General features: G+C 31.3%; 1 long non-coding RNA gene across 1 annotated transcript; it reads right to left on the bottom strand.

Moving 5' to 3' along the window:
• Window positions 1–10,102: 10,102 nt before the first annotated feature.
• Window positions 10,103–10,467, bottom strand: LOC108912750. The gene is made up of 2 exons (XR_001964576.1): window positions 10,417–10,467; window positions 10,103–10,313 (listed from the first exon to the last, which is right to left on the bottom strand). It is a non-coding gene; the product is annotated as an uncharacterized LOC108912750 (long non-coding RNA).
• Between the last annotated feature and the right edge of the window lie 7,998 nt (window positions 10,468–18,465).

An 18,465-nucleotide genomic window follows, 5' to 3' on the forward strand; every position in this document is an offset into this window, starting at 1 on the left:
TGTATGCTGTCCTGGGTTAGCCCTTTCTAAATTTTGTCTTTTGGTAACAATTATGTCTGCAGTCAAAGACTTTGTTTTTGAGTCTATTCTTTCATCTAGGAAATCAAAAAGTGAGACTTTTTCTTTTGAGCTGACGTGTGGATTTGTATTGGGCTTTGACTGCCTCGACAGTTGTTTTTTCCCTCTTTCCCTCTTAAAGTACCAAACATTTCCTGCTCCAGTAAAGAGACAGCTGCAGAAGCATTGTCAACGGTGCGAAAACCTTTCTTGAACCTGGGGTCTAACAATGTAGCTAATCTCGTAACCGACCTAGTTTCATATGGAAACAACATTTTCTTGACGGATTCAAACAGTTTGTTGCAAAGGTTTTGCCGTTTTCAGCCATTACTGATCAAATAATTGTAAATTCCAAATGTAATTGGAATCACATGGTTCTGTTGACTGAAGTAGTGTATTAAAATTATTTAAATATGCAAGATATAGGTCATAAATTCGAAATAAATCTTGGTGAAATTATTGTTTCTCTAAACTTTTAATTGATGGGTCTTCAAAATATACTTGTCCAAAATATAGTTTTAAAGGTTCGTATTGCTCCAATACCCGGGATGCACATTCTTCTACTGACAGCTATATTGTTTCGCTGGGGTGAAGGATCTTTCGTAGGACTACCAAAGAACGTCTGGAATACCTTAAATGTTGTTTGCCTATGGAAACTTCAGCTAAAATCGCTGCGAATATTCCTTAAAACATCTCTGCAATTCCAGACAAAATTTACTTGCTACTAAGTGTATCGTATGTCACGAACAACGGACACAAACAATTTCGGGAATATCCAGCTTTAAATGGGAAAAAACACTGTTGTAGTAACCAACCATAACATTTGTGGTATCACTAGCAAAACAGATTAGATTTGTTAGTGGAATTTTTTTCGTTTCTATATTAAATTTGATATTTATATAATCATCTGTAGTACTCGACTGCACTTCAACCATATCGAAGAATCTTGTTACGATTTCATTGCTCTCCGATAAATAACTGAAAAAACACACTGTTTTACAAATCCCACATCAGCGGGAACTTCCCGCTACTCGCTACTATTATGCGGTGTTGCTAGTCATTTAAAACTTTTGTCTTATAAAGTATTCATATTAACGGTATATTTAGTGGAATTATTTCCTTTTTGTGAGAAAGTCCGTTTTTATGTCTTATTAAGTGTGTATAGCTACCAAGTATATTTTTTTGATAGTATTTGCAGAAACTCTGTCCATCTTTATTAATTAATCACTTGAACTTTTCAGTGTAAGCTCCTGAACATTTTTGAACATATTTCTTCTTCAGTTTCCTTTTGCTCTGAATATTTTAATCATTAGATTCAAATATGTTTATATTTTATGATATAGTAATTGATGCAACTTTTCCAGTGAAAATTTGCTCAACAATATTATCACTATTCTCAGATTCTAAGCCCGAATCCGATCGTGTTAGAGTTTCCAGAGCTCACAGAAGTAGGTAGTTCCATCTATCGAAGTAGAAGGCTCGGTCTCGGAGANTGAAATTATTGTTTCTCTAAACTTTTAATTGATGGGTCTTCAAAATATACTTGTCCAAAATATAGTTTTAAAGGTTCGTATTGCTCCAATACCCGGGATGCACATTCTTCTACTGACAGCTATTTTGTTTGACTGGGTTGAAGGATCTTATGTAGGTCTTTCCAAAGAACGTCTGGAATACCTTAAATTTTGTTTGCCTATGGAAACTTCAGCTAAAATCGCTGCCAATATTCCTTAAAACATCTCGGAAATTCCAGACAAAATTTACTTGCTGCTAAGTGTATCGTATGTCACGAACAACGGGCACAAACAATTTCGGGAATATCCTGCTTTAAATGGGAAAAAACACTGTTGTAGTCATCAACCATAAACATTTGTGGTATCACTAGCAAAACAGATTAGATTTGTTAGTGGATTTCTTTTCGTTTCTATATTAAATTTGAGGGCATTATATAATCATTTGTAGTACTCGACTGCACTTCAACCATATCGAAGAATCTTGTTACGATTTCATTGCTCTCCGATAAATAAATAACTGAAAAAACACACTGTTTTACAAATCCCACATCAGCGGGAACTTCCCGCTACTCGCTACTATTATGCGGTGTTGCTAGTCATTTAAAACTTTTGTCTTATAAAGTATTCATATTAACGGTATATTTAGTGGAATTATTTCCTTTTTGTGAGAAAGTCCGTTTTTATGTCTTATTAAGTATGTATGGCTACCAAGTATATTTTTTCGATAGTATTTGCAGAAACTCTGTCCATCTTTATTAATTAATCACTTGAACTTTTCAGTGTAAGCTCCTGAACATTTTTGAACATATTTCTTCTTCAGTTTCCTTTTGCTCTGAAAATTTTAATCATTAGATTCAAATATGTTTATATTTTATGATATAGTAATTGATGCAACTTTTCCAGTGAAAATTTGCTCAACAATATTATCACTATTCTCAGATTCTAAGCCCGAATCCGATCGTGTTAGAGTTTCCAGAGCTCACAGAAGTAGGTAGTTCCATCTATCGAAGTAGAAGGCTCGGTCTCGGAGACAGTTAGCCCGAATCCGATCGTGTTAGAGTTTCCAGAGCTCACAGAAGTAGGTAATTCCATCTATCGAAGTAGAAGGCTCGGTCTCGGAGACAGTTAGCTCAACAATTGATTTATTCGAAGGCTTAAAAAAAACTAAAATAGCTAACATTAACATCTGCCATAACCATAATAGGTAGGTATTTATTGTGTTAAATGTCTATTACAGGGTATTTGGCTTGATTGAACTCAATAATTTATTAACATCTAAAAGATGGAACAATTTTCAGTGCAAATTAGGTGCAAGAGTGCAATCAAGTCAAAGACCTAATACCTAATGATATTACTCTGTTTAGACATGGGGGATTAATGCTTATAATTAAACACCAAACTAAGCCAGGAACCTATAATAATCCTAATAACAAACCTCAAATATTACTTTTGTATGTATTAAATTAATTAATATATACAGTTTTCAATATACCTTCACTAGAAATACGGTTGTAATAGCTATACAGTACAAGTAAGCATGCAAAATGAGTATAAAATGGCGAAAATATCCTATAGTGATTCGTAATCCTGAAGGGCCGATACCTTCGAACCAGTAAATTTTTCATAAGCTGACATACTCTGCTTTGATATTATTTATAGATTTTACTAGTTCATTATATTTATATTTCAGTGCATTTAAGTTGTTTTCCTGTTCTGTAATTTTTCTTTTTAGAATCGTAATTTCTTCATTAGGCTCTTTCATTTCTTGGCGGATGGTGAATTTGATATTAGTTAGTAGACCCCCATTGCTGGTATTTTATCTTGGATTGGGGTTAAGTTTTAGTGGAGTCATGTCCCGATACCTTGGAACCAGTAAATCTTTCATATACTGACATACTCTGCTTTATTATTAGTAAGTAGACCCCCAATGTTGGTATTTTATCTTGGATTGGGGGTTTAGTTTTAGTGGAGTCACGTCTTAATGTGCAGCAGAAATGAGCCTTTTTAGATGGGTTTTATATTTATAGTTGAGGCTACAGAAGGTATGTACATTGAAAAGGTCGCTCTTCATTTCCGGTTGGTTCCTCATTATGTTGCGGTTTAACACAAAAATTCATTCACGTAATTCTCTTTCATAGAATGATACAAAAACACCACGACAATTTTGTCTCAAACCGCAGAATACAATAAATTTAAGGCTTTTTATATTCTTTATGTTACATTGTATTTTATTTATACTTTTGACAATTTTAATCTTGTTATTGTGTTCCGGTAAATTAAATGATTAAATAAAATTAAAAAATGGATTCTCGTTGCGTTGCGTTTACCAAAATTGTAGATGCAGTTTGAATTTCTTACAGAAAAACAACGCAATAATTTGCATAATAACATAACAATAACGAAAAATATTATAAATACTTACATCCATTTTCCTGCGACAAAGTTTTGCTGCTATATCTATATCATCATTATTTGAAAATTTCATCTAGTGCCTTAAAATGACGGAAATTACTATGAAAGACATCACTAAACTAATAACTTACATCAAAGTAAGGCCAAGTTTATCTATCACTCCCAGATTTTGAATTATGATCTTTAATATAAGCTCTTTTGAATGTATTTAATTTAGCGCTGCACTGTTTGCCTGCCTTTTTCCTCATTTTAGTAGCTATTTTACACCATACACTTTTTAGTGGAATGTTTGCGCCTACCATATCTTCGTACAAATTAATAAACAGCTTTGGTTTTGTTTACAAATAGACATAATAGGGTCACCTTCGTCTAATATTCTGTGTTTTGGTTTTGTTTACAAATAGACATAATACCCCCCATCAATATGTTGCAATCATACTACCTCTTCCAGAAGCGAAAGCCAGCTCTTTTCCTTTGATCTCGTCGTATCAAATTTCGATTACCATCCGCCATTATTTTGTAGGTATAGAGAAACGTCAAATTTAAAAGTAATAACATTCAGTTATGTTGTTTATATAAACTTTTTTTTAGTCATTGAATGGAGATTTACTGATTATTTTTTGTTTACTTGATAAAAAGAAGTTGGAAATGAAAAAATAAAGTGAATATTTTAAGCGATATTTTTATTTAATTAAAATTTACAAATACAAACAAATGAAATTATATGAAATAAATACAAGTATATTTCTTAGCAGTATATAAAAAATATACTACTACAAAAAATATAATACAATTAATTAATAACTAGTAACCTAGGTGTTTATAAGTGTGATAAAATAGAAAATTTTCTGTTCTTATTTGCTTTATCTGCAGGAAAATTTCTATTAGCAAACTTTACAGCATAAAAAATTTGTAGCCTTATAAATAACTTCAAAATATATATTTTTGGAAAATATGTACTATGTTCTAATTGAATTTTTTTCATTTTTTCAAAATAAGTACGTCCAATTTCCTTTTTTATGCTTATTTCTTCAAACGAAGAAACAAACGTCCTTTCCAATTTTTATATATATAATGAAGAAAATTTTCATGTGGTGTATGAAAACCTCAATATGTTGTCATTTCAGTATCATAAGCTTTAAAGTATGTAAATAACGTACTGCTGTCCAAATCTCCCCAACAAACCGTATAATTGTGAACAGTCGATGCCTTCTTAATAAGATAGCCACAAGCATATGTGAAAGCATTTTGCGCTAATAAGGATTCATTTCTATAATCAGTTTCACCAATTGCCAATAAATTATTTTTAGCTGGTTCATTTGTGCTCGGTTCGTCTATGTTTTCACAATTTATGCCAATGAATTTTTTAAGCAAGTAGGTATCCAAAATCATTTGCGCAATTTGTATTATCACTATGAAAATAATTTTAACAAAATAGTTTTCTAAAAGCCCTTCCAAATATTCAATTTGGTGTGGGGTTTATGCAGCTACCTCCCTGTTGACGCACGTTGCCAAAGAAATTTTCCAGACAGTTTTGTTTTATTCTTGTCATAATGTAATTAAAACCATATTTCTCCAGATGAGCCCACAAACACTTAATCCCAATAATTGTTACTAAACAAGCATTTATAAATTTATAAAATAAATAAATAGGATTATCTGTTTTGTCACTTGCAACATTCTGTCTTCTCAGCTCTCACTTTTTTCCTTAATTTCTCCTTTCGTGGAGAATGTGAACTGAGAGTTTTTGGAGTCTGCATTGGTACCGGAGATTCCATTGGTGTATCTGTATCTGTGCATTGTGGTGCAGTGCCTCCCACTACAAAAATAGCTAAAATATATTATAATAAAGTGGTAACGTTAACTACTACTAAAAACAGCAGGAACACGTGTACAGAGTGTTTATTTATTTTTAAACCGGGTAGAAGGTTTATTGTAAGAATTAGAAAAAAAATTTTTATACAAAAGTTTTATAGCTTTTCATGTACCACCCTTTGGACTCAAAATAATCAACAAAATGGCAAAAAATGTAGAAGCAAAGGCAACCTCAATTTTTTGAAGTACAACACCTTGTATATTTTTATACAGCCTATTAAGATGGAGCACTTTCTTAGGGTTACAGTAATATAATTTCCATATACAGTGTGCACCGCTTGTTTTTAAGCAAAATGTGTTGTGGTTTCAAATTCGTTTAGCGATTTGCTCTTGCTCTTCTAGGTTTATTTGTGAACACTTATTTATTTTCAATATGTCTTGTTTTATTTCCTGCAACTGCACGAAAATATCACTTTACGTATTTACGAGGCTTTTATATTTATCTTCTGATAAATCTAAAATAAGTACATACATCTAAATACTACAAATACTTCTATTTTCTACACTGTTAAAAATGTCTGGTAATTTTACTAAAAATGTGTAGGAAGTTTTAACGGAAAACAATTTAGTAAATTTACTTAACAGAATGCTTCAACTCAATTTGAGAAAATTACAAAATATTTTTGGAAATTTACCAAACAGTTCCAGAAAATTTGAATAGTAATTTTTTTATACAGTTTTGTAATTTTACTCAATAATGTATCATAAAAATGGTTAGTAAATTTACTATGCAGTTTCGTAACTATACCACTTAATTTAATTCACTTGAATTGAGTTTGATAAAATTACAAAATATTTTTGGAAATTTATCAAGCGGTTACAGAAAATTTGATTAGTAACTTTACAGTTTTGTAATTTTATTCAATAATTGATCATAAAAATGTTTAGTAAATTTACTGTGCAGTTTTGTAACTATACCACCCAATTCACTTGAATTGGGTTTGATAAAATTACAAAATATTTTTGGAAATTATACAGCGGTTACAGACAATTTTATTGGTGATTTTACTATATAGTTTTGTAATTTTATTTAAAAATTTACCATAAGAATTCTTAGTAAATTTACTATGCAGTTTTCTTATTATACTGTACAATTGATTTCAATTGAGATTTTTAAAATTAGAGACATCTGATGTTATTTCACCAAAAATTTTCCAAAAATCTATTCAGTATCATTTTACTGAATAAATTTTGTAGATAAATCATTCTAAAAATTTTTACTCTAAAAGTATTTCGCAGTTCAAAAATTCTCAAATTACGTTGATCTGATAATTTTCAATTAAAATTAAATTGATGCACCAATTTTTTTGCCAAATATCTGCAACGAATACCGTTAGCTCTACAAAAATCAAATTGAAATTGTTGAAACATAATTAATTATTTTAGATACTTCCAGATAACCTGTAAGTAGTTAATTTAAATAATTTAAACGTTAAAAATAGGACTTAATTGATTAATTTAAAATTAAAATATAAATAAATATTATTACAAATTTGATGTGATGATGATGATTTCTTTTTATGNAAGTATCTATATACTAACAATAACGACACTCAAATCAAGAGCATTTTTCAAGACCGATTAAACGAGTTTATGTTTCTTAGTACATTAAATGGTTATTTACTTTAGTATATACATACAAAATTTTTTAGTTTAAAAGATAAAATAATTTATAAATAAAATAAAAATTTAATAATAATTCGAAATAAAATAGAAATTAAAAAAAACTTTTGTATAGGATTCGAACCTGGCTTTCCCTGACGCTAGGCAAAAGAGTTAGTCTCATGCCACCGACTCATGTTATACAGCATCGATCACGGTGTTAATAAAAACCTTGCTTGAGACTTGAATTTGTATGAAAAAATAATAATACTTCCACCAACACATTTTGAGTTTAATAATTTAACTGATTTATTCAAAATAATTAAAATTATTTGTAAACATAAAAAAATGAAAAAAGTGAGTGTTTAAGAAAGAAGTAACAAATCAAATGATTTTTACAAAGAAAAAAAAAATCCAAACAATTGAAGGATTGAACCGTTGATTTTTTTTATGTACTAAGAACTTTTAGCCCAAATCCAATGGGCACGGGTAAGTTTATAAAACGTTGAAAAATTGTTGAAAACTAAAGGTTGATTCAACGACAAAATGTCGCGCAATGTAACGTTATTTTCAACCAAAATGCAAACGTTAATAAAACAACCTTTAAATAACATAGAAATTAAACAATTAAGAAACGTTTTCTGAAAACGGTTTATTAAGAGCTATTTTCAACCAAAATGCAAACGTTCATAAAATAACGTTTAAATAACATAGTAATTAAACAACTATGAAACGTTTTTGGAAAACGGTTTGTTAACGTCTATGAAAGCACACGTGACGTTTTAATAACGTTTTATACAACGTATTTTTTAAACTTAAAATAACGTTTTCTTCAAAGTTTAAAAAACGTTAAAGGTTTGGTAATATTCAACGTTGATTAAATAAAAAGTAAAACCAAAAATAAACCTTATATACTCGTATAAATGAAACGGCCATACGCTTAAACCACAAATATGAAATCTTGTCCTGGGTAATACATATTTATTAAACATAAGCCCAAAAAAACTTAATAAAAATTACAAAGCGTTGAAACAAGAAAATATAATTTCATGAGACTTTAAGGAGTTTATGTAAGACAATAAAATTAGAGCTAGAAGCAGTTTGTTACAAATACATTGCTGGTGTTCCATGGTGTAAGTGCTGTACCCTTTATTGGAAAAAATCTTTTAATTTTCAGTGATACATCAGTATTTGTCAATACCATATTTTTTTTTATTTGAACTAATCGTTCCATGCAAACTTACTAAACATATTTTTTGTTTAAAAATGAATGTGAAATTGACAAATGCCTACAAATATAATAAAAATCCATATATTCAAAAACTGTAATGTCTTATTTCTTATCCTTATTAATCCTTTAAATCATCATGAAATTCTGTCTCCAATTTATTTCGAGATATTAACAAAACTCTTTTATTTCAACGTGCTATTGCATTTTATTATTTCTACTGTATTTTCAGACGAATGTTTATTATACTTTTAATCAGAACAACATTCCCCGTTTATAGTTTAAGTATCGTCATTTCATTTCCGCCAGTGAACAAAATCTTGAATACATTTGGACCTAATATAATTTTGACTAGGTCAAGAAATTCTAAATTTAAATATTTTTAGTCGACACTTCTGGGTCAACCAGAAAGTAATTTTCATTATTTTTTATACTTGTTTATTTTCATGTCCTATTTTGCCCCTTTGAAGAAAGCACTTATTTCAGAAAACACCATGTATCGTGGTGTATTAGCTATATTAAAAATAATGAATATTATTTCCGAAAATTTTTATTACAATTTAAAATTACTTACCTCCTTACAAAATGCCATCAAATGTCTAAGGTTTTAAAGGCTGAAATCACTACCAATCAAACCAAACTGAATTTTAAATAGCTTTGAACTCTTATAAATACATTCCAAAATTCTTTGATATATTTCTTAAAAAGTAGAACTGCAACCTTATTTTTCACAAGGTAATATTATTTTGTATCCTTATTTAACAAAATTTTTATACGATGACCAAAAATAAAAATTCATATTTGGTGAATTTTAAGCGGAATCTTTTGTACATGTAGTTTGTATCTATCCATTAAAAATATACAGGGTGTTAAAAATATTTTTTTTTATATTTTAAAAACCAGTTAGTGAAATAATTTTAAGTTTGATACCTATAGCTATTGCACAATATCTGAACCTTTTCCCTAAAATTACGATGCTGCAGTAGCAAAGATACAGGGTGTAGATGGTATATTTCTGTAAATAAAATAATAGCGTCCTAGATTCACCTAGTAAAATTCACCAAATAGGAAGTTTTGTTTTTGGTCATTATTTGTGAATCACCATGTACTGTTTTAAATGAAACAAATTGAAATTAAATTTAGAATCAGTATAAATACTTACCTCAATTATTACTGCTACGAGTTTTGAAAACCAATAGTTGTTGCCAGGTTACAAAACGTTGTAGAATCATTCTCAAATAGAAAGTTATTCGTAATATTTGTCACCATTTAATATAATTAATTCATAAGATAGCCACAGAATTATAATAAGAATGCATATTATGTAAAAACTGATCTCACACTGAATGCACAAAAGGTGATGATTTTTACACGAATAGGAAAAAAATTAGGAAGTTAATTATGAAATCAACAATCATTTAGAAAGAACTTTCAAGTTTTTATTTTTGTCATTTGGGTTTACAAAAATATGTTACGTTAACTATGGCACAACATTCGAAGGACAATAGAATATTGAAAAATAATATCAATTTGCTATATAAACATTGCCTCTACAATGCTTCTTTTTTAATTTAATTCAGAGCAAGTGTGGTTTCTGTTTTGTTGATAATAATTAATCTTCATAGCAGCTACAACAAAAATATTAAAAAAAAAATAAACAATACAACAAAAATATTAAAAAAAAAATAAACAACATAACACAATAACTGTACCATAAATCAGTTTCATTACTTTAGATTTTTCAAAAGATATCTTGTTTCTTCCTTTCCAGTTATATAAAACCTCATTATTCATGATATATTTTAGAATCCTTCTGAATCCTTCTAGAATCCTTAGAATTTTCTATGCTAAATCTACCTAATGCTGCCAACCGTTTTACCTAAAATAGTCCAAGCTAAAACATTTCTTTCACAAATTGTGTATTTTAAGATATGATATGATTAGATGATATAAATAGCTTAAAAAATGCAACATTATCGTTTATTTGTTATACTATGTTATAAATATCATACCTTACACATGTTGTTTCAGAAATATATAAGAAAACTTTAAGAGTGGACTTCTACAGTAAAGTTCATATAAACATGGGTTATCAGCTGCTTATTTGGTTTCAAAATACAGATCATTGAACATTATTTTGGTATATTTCGTAAACCCTGTTTCCAACTTTAAAAAATTTCGGCACGCAGCAATAAGAGTATTAATGAACATTTTTATAGCATACAATAACACTATGTAATATTAAATGGTATACTAATAATAGGACATTATAAATTCGTTCAAAATGTCCTCCTTGTGCCTGAATGCATGCACATTTTTTGAAATGATTTTTCAATGCCCTGTGTTTTGAAACCAAAGCATTTGTGGACCCATATTTATATGATTTTTTTTGTATTCTGTACTGTAGAATCCATTCTTAAAACTTTCTTCATATCTTTCTGAAACACTTTATAAACCATTGTGGATTTTATGTTAAGTTTTAAGTTTTCTGACATTGAAAATATTCTACTACTCAAAAAATAAGTAAAAATGTATTTTCATAAAAAATATTAGAAAAGAGATAAAAGTATTTTATTTCTACCCTATCAAAGATTTACACATAATAAAATGCAACACATACTATAAATTTAAACATTTTAAATATTTTAAATTTAAAATGCTATCGATAAATTGAGGGATGGAATATTTAGAAAATTCTTAGGGAAAGTCAACTAGATATTAATTTAGTAATTCTTTCGAGGTTTTTATTATTCACTAAATATAGATGTGGTAACAAACAAAATTTAAATTTTATATTATGCAATGACTTAATAGTATGGAATTAGTGTAGTGTTACATAGTTATCCACAATATTTTAAAATTGTAATATAAAATGCACAGTCATCTTTAAATATATTTATAATTTTATTTTGTTTACCATATATTCCCACAGTGTTTTATCACTTTCCAACATTGCCTCAAATTGTTTAAAAGAATCAATATTCTTTAAAGGAAACTCGGGCAAGTTTTCAGGAGAAACTAATTTATTGGTGGTTCATGAATATCGGACTAATTCATCCAATATGATTGAATGCTGCTCAACATTTTCCATTAGCCTAGCTAATGTTTCTAATACAACATTTTCAAAGTCTAAAAAACAATGATCATATTATAAACTATAATAATCTTCATTATCTAGGTACTGTAATTCTAGTGTCCTGGAAATAGTTTAACAATGTAATTTGTGTTTCACATAAAATTTTTTCATCCAAGCCTATCCTAAAAACTTAAGAGCACTTTCTAGATGGGGGTAGGTCTCAATTTTTTTTATTTTTTTTTTTTTATAAAACGGATGCAGATACAGGAACACATTTGGCAGAAATGTAACACTTTTTTATATTTAAAAAAATGTACTTTTTGTCTTGTAAAATTTTGAGTCTGATTTTTACCACCACCTAGAAAGGGCTGTAACTTTTTAGGGGAAGCATAAAGAAAAAATTTGTTCGAAAGATCTCCGTTAAAATTTCAAAATGGCTAAAAAAGGGCACCACAGTTTAATTGTTCCAACTATTCCAGGAACACCTGCTTCTATACAGAATAAACTAAATCACAAAGTAACCACAGTGCACTATACCTTGTCCAACGAGAGAATGGACTTGCTTCGCGCATTGGCGATCAGAGTGGGAGAAGTCTATAGCGAGCTACACAGGACCGTTTTACATTAAATCTTAGCCGTAGGCGCTTCTTCAGTGTAGTAGGTTAATTAGGTGTAATAAATTTATCAGCGTCATGTAAAATAAACTATAAATATGTTTAATATAAGTAATTTATTATTGCGCAATTGTTTTAATTGTCAACATAAATTTCCATTGTTTGTTACGTTAATAACATTATTTTTTTATAATTTAGTGTAATATATAGTGTAAATATTTAGTGTAATATATGACTTTATTATTCTCTTTTGTAGTTTCTTAAATATTTTGAACAAATTATTCATTTGTTCGTATGATGTAAGTCGGCTGGATTCTTGGAGCAACTATATCAATACCATGAATCAATTAAAATATCATATCCATGATTGCATTACGTTTTTCTTGGGCCATATTTCTATTTTCATGGTCAATATTTTGATTTTCGTCATTCGGTGCAATGTCGTCAGGTTCGTTATCACCATAGTTTTCAATATCTCTTTCCCTTCCTAATGTATAGTTATGTAATACACAGGCTGCTGCAATGGTATTAGGAATATTTTCAACGTTCATATCTAGATATTTTAGTCGCCTCCATTTTCCCTTCAACCGTGCAAAGGCCTGCTCAATTTTACAACGTGCACTACTCAATTTCAAATTGTAATTAATTTGTATTGGAAGTAAACGTCCATTGTCCTTAAATGGGGTCAACAGATTTCTTATAAGAGGATATGCACTGTCTCCCAATAAATGCATATTCTCGTTGATTAAATTTTCATTCCTGATTTTTGTCGTTCTCTCCTGAAACACAGTAGCCGTGCGATTCACTTCTTTGTTAGGCCACTTAATTTGTTGCGGTAGCATCTGCGACAAAATATCAATAACTTCACAAAATATAGTATGCCCTGTGCTTTTCGCATAATTAAATCGATCACAGCATGCACGAAAAGTTTTAGGGTTAGCCAACATCCAAACTACAAATGCAACCTTCTTATCTAGTCCCTCCTGGTAAACAGGTAACCTATTACCAATGTCCTGGCACAGCGTCTAACCCATTATGAGAAATAATTATGATTAATATTTTATTAAATAAGTCCAACAATTTACGAGACATTCTAAAATGTCTCTGGAAATCATCCATGTTATAATGGGGAACTGTGTCTTCATAATATCTCTCAATCCGTATTGGAGGATTATGATCCTCCTCTACATTCATAGGTTGTATTGCGTCTCTATGAGGCTCGACTAGATTTAGCAAAAAATTGTGATTTAGAACTACCAAATTAGCGTCATCTTCAAAAAGTTCGTTTATATCCATCTAGAAAGCAAAATGGTATTACTAACAGTTGAAATTTATTCTCAATTTTCATTGCCTTTTGTATACATTTTACATATACATACTACCTTTTACGTACATATATTACCTTTTATATACAAGCCAGTATCTGGAGAATACGTACCTTACAAATACTCGAAAATGCTGCTTGAAAAGGTTTTAAAATTTAAAACGATGTAGCATATACAGCTAACAAATTTTCTTTTTTATGATCATGGGACAATAGCTAGTCACAGATACACCATACTGTGATTTATGTTCTATGAAATTGTGGTCGATGGTTGTCCGCGCCAGATAGAGCGCTACATGCTACTTAGCAGATACTGCTATTGCGCTATGTTCGGCGGAATTCAAGCCATTCTTCAAACTTGCCCGAAAATTTTGGTAAATCTATCACTGGCAATTTTACCACATGTATTTTTGTAAAAGAACCGTCATTTGCTTCCGATCCAGAATGATTGCTTGCAGCGTCGTTGCTTTCCACTGAATACTCCGATAATTTTTTTGCAATTGACGTTATGTCATAAAATTCATCCTCGAAACTCGCCTGCTGCAAAAACTGTTCCGTTGGATCATCCACAATGGATTCTATTTCGTTTTGAATGTTAATAAATTCATCAAAAAATTGTTGTGCTCTACGGAGCCTTTCTTGCATTTGTGTAACCTCTACATCACTTAAATCTTGTTTCATTTGCATTTTCTCAACGAAATTTTTTAAATTTGTTAAAGATTTATGGATTCCCGTTTACGGATTAATTTATTGATTTCGTCTTGAGACGCCATATTGAAATTGTGAGGGAAATCGTAAATAACCCTTTTATTTTTATAGGAACAAAATAATAGGAAATTGAAAAGGATACGACTCACCTCTTGCTGCTTGTGGCATCCAACAACTCTTTTTTTTGTTGCAACTTGACTGCTTTTCTCGCCCTGAGAAACTCGTAGTTAATGCTACTCCACGCGGCGACTCCCACTTGGCCTGCTCCGGCAATAACACCTGTTGCTTGTCTCCAAAAACGTTTTCTTCTTCTAGCACATCATGTGGCTCGAATGGACCATGTTTGATATTGAAACTGCTGGTGGACTGTAGTTACTTGTTTTATTTTCGTTTTTACAGACAATACGGTAAATTTTGTATTTATTTTTTATTATGGTCGTGCACTCTCACTGACAATTGCACGCATACTGCCGGCTCGGAGCGTTCCCTTACCAGCCTCGTCTTTCATCCAGGCAGTTGACACTGAAACGTACGCAAAGGGTCTCCAGCGAGCACACACGCGGCACATAAAAATGTTCTATTCCCAACACATCCTTTATGTTTAAGTTGGCATCACAAACAACTTGAGCATTAATGGAAAAATATCCTTTTCGGTTTCTGAAAACCTCACCATCATCTTGCCCTATATAAAAAAAAACAAGATTAATAAAATAATCCTAGCAAATATCAACTGTACTTGGATTTTGTATTTGATATGTGTTCCATGTATACACCCAATTACACGTGGAAATCTAGATATGTCGTAAAATCTACTTTGAATATGAATTTGTTCTTGACGATTTGGCATTTCAATATACTGGGGACTCAATCTGGCGACTTCTTGTGAGACTTTAGTAATTATTCTTGAAACTGCCGATTGGTGGATTCCCATAAAATCTCCTTTGCAATTTGATGGCCACATGTAGCATAAAACCGCAGTGTCGTCAAAAGTGGATTTATAGAAGAAACACTGTTATTCCTAAAATATGTTAATAAATAATGAACAAGTTTAGGAACGTCATAAAGATTTATTAAAAATCACGGTCTATGTATCTATCTACTTATGTGAACTGACGAACAAAAATAATGTATTATATTAAAGTGGTAAACTTACAAATCATTGTTAAACTCAAAATTATGTTCAATTTGTTCTAACACATGTAAAACAGTTTCTTTACGTAGTCGGAATCTTCGAAAAAATGATAAGTCATCGATATTTTCAAAATGATTTCGACGATTTTAAAATCTACGTGGAAAACCATAATCTATAATATCCAAGATATCCAAATTATCTTCAACAAACATCTCATCTTCAATATCCATAGTGCAAATTTAATTACGATCTTTATAAAGAATAAAATTAACACAATACTCTGCCGTAGCAAAACAAAAATAGTTTTGAGGTTAAGTAGCCAATGTCAAGCTTAAGCCGCCAAAATTGTGCGCTTAACATTAGAAAGGCTTAAGCCGGCAAAAGAGAAGGGTGCTTACGAAAACGTAAAGTTAAACTGTCTTAACTCTAAAGCCGACTTAAAATTATATGGTGCATACGGGCATTAATATGTTTCTATCCAATTGATGATTGTAGGTACCTGAAACTCCTTTTTACTCAAAATGCATTTCATGGTCTTCAGCACTTCAATTGCCTCGTTGTAGAAGTCAATATGTGAGCTGGAATCATGAACAGCACACCTATATTTCTTTGTAGAAGACAGCCTATCTCCATTGACACTATCAAATATTGTGTCGCCAAATAGAAGAAAATCCGCAGTATCAACAGCGGTGGTAGAGTTAAAATTTGAGCCTGGAATAAACATGTATTTAAAATTGTATAAATTATTACAAAAATATTTTTACCTAATCTGTACAAATTTCTCATTAATCCACTGAATAAACTACTGACTGACTGGCTAAAAACTTGTGCAGCTAAATTAACCTTCATTTTGTTCATTTTCTCTTCACATGTTTGTCTGTTAATTTAGCACACATTTTAAAATCCGGAGTCGGGTCATCATTTTCATATAAATTATCGATGTATTGCCAATTGGCTATCTGGTCCTTGGACTGCTTCTAACGAAATTTTATATTATAACGCATCAAATTATTCAAAGCCCCTTCAGTAGGTGCGGAGGATCAAACAATGGAATAATTTCAGACTTCTACGACAAATCCAAAGTATTTGTTTTCTATATTATTTTTTTTGCATTTCTCATTGGTTTGTCTCTTCAGTACCTTATATGCTGCCAAATTTGTATGATGTTGATCACACATGGTTGCTACTGGCTTTTGACCAATTCCTATTAAATGACTAATTTTCTCCTTTATTTTTGACACCAGCTCATCTTTTTTCATACTGCTTTCTACAAAATAAAAACATAATGACTGCTTCCACTGTTTTCTTATTCCTTTGACCAAAACACAGTAGCATGGTCAGCAAATTGTCTTCTTCTTTCATTACCCACATCTTCAAAACCTTCAAATTCGTCAAATTGTGGTATGTAAGTTAAATTTGGCGATAACGATACTTCATCAAAAAGTAGAACACAGTATATATCTTCAATATCCAATTTCATTACAGATTTTTTTAAACTCTGCAATACTTCTTCATTTATTCCACATTGGAACGGAACACTCGATAATAATCTTGTTAAAGTATATTTGCTAGGAAGAGCAAAAATCTTCTGCAGCAAACGATAATTTTGAGGAGCATTTTTGTATAATGTCAATACAAAATTTTTTGCCTTCATGGAGTATCTTCTACGTTTCGGTTTTAATTTTTGTTACCTTAATTGCGACAAAATAAATGATGAGCTTACAGAATTAACAGTACTTCTTATAAAATCTTGGATGTTGTAATCGGCGATGTAGTAAACACAACATCAATGGTTTTGTCGAGTTAGATGATCTTTATGGCCAATTGAATGTATGTGTGTCTAGAACGTGGGCTCGTGGGGGAGACATCGAAGATGTTCGAGCCCCACGATGAGCGCCATGTCCAGTAAGATGGTCATTTAGATTTGTTTGGGGGGGGATCATAAGGACGGTTGTGCGAAGTACCAGAATTGCTTGGGTGGAATGAGCCGGCCATATCGGTTACAATATGGTCGGCTAAGGGGTTTTCGCTTGGCATGGAACGCGAACGTGATACGTATTGCTCCTGCCGAGTGCCATTTCGTAAAAATGCTGTTTGCTTTGGGTCGCCCGTGCCAACGACTCCACGATCCTGGACATCCGAAATCGGAGATCTTCCAAAATTGAGGCCAGGCCGCGAACCGTGGTCGGACCATGGGATTCCTCGGACCCTACGAGATGGTAAGTAGGTTGAACCTCATCACGAGTATTTATGGGTGGACCATAACGTGGTAACTCATGAGGGCTATATGTCTCCCTGGGTGCGTTCTGAGGGGTACTCGAGTCGGAATTAGGACCCCTCGAGGCAGCAGACCTTAGTGCACAGGCACTGTGGCTGCGCCGTCCCGCGTACCTCGATCGGTTACCGACTTCGGCCCCTCGGACTCTCCACGGAGCATCAAGATACCATTGGGGATGGAAATCATTTCCTCTTTCACCTGGAATATCGGGAAACGGGTGCGAGGGCAGTTAGTCCAAGCATTATACAGAAATGCTTACAGAAATTATTACCTGGACAAAAAAAATATGACCGTATAGAAAATTCAATTTTAAATTGAGTTTCTTGTTCTTTAAACTCGATCCAAAATGGCGAACATGGTTAAAAAAAAATCGCAAAGTTGCAAAAAACGGTTTTTCTAAAATAACTAAAAAAATATAGCACCTATTGAAAATTTTTAAATGAGAAAGTTGTAGGTTTTAAAAAGATCTATCGATTGATTTTTGTAAGTATCGATTGCTTTGTTACTTTTCGAGATATATCGAAAAAACCGTTAAAAATCTTCTCTTTTCTCTTCTTCTATAACTCGTTTACATTTACGCTCCCATATTTGCTATTTACTGCAAGCATAGCCCGCGGCAAGCCAAAAAAGTACATTTTTGAAAAATTT

This window comes from Anoplophora glabripennis, unplaced genomic scaffold (assembly GCF_000390285.2).
Source record: "Anoplophora glabripennis isolate ALB-LARVAE unplaced genomic scaffold, Agla_2.0 scaffold779, whole genome shotgun sequence".
NCBI classification, from domain to species: Eukaryota; Metazoa; Arthropoda; class Insecta; order Coleoptera; family Cerambycidae; genus Anoplophora; species Anoplophora glabripennis.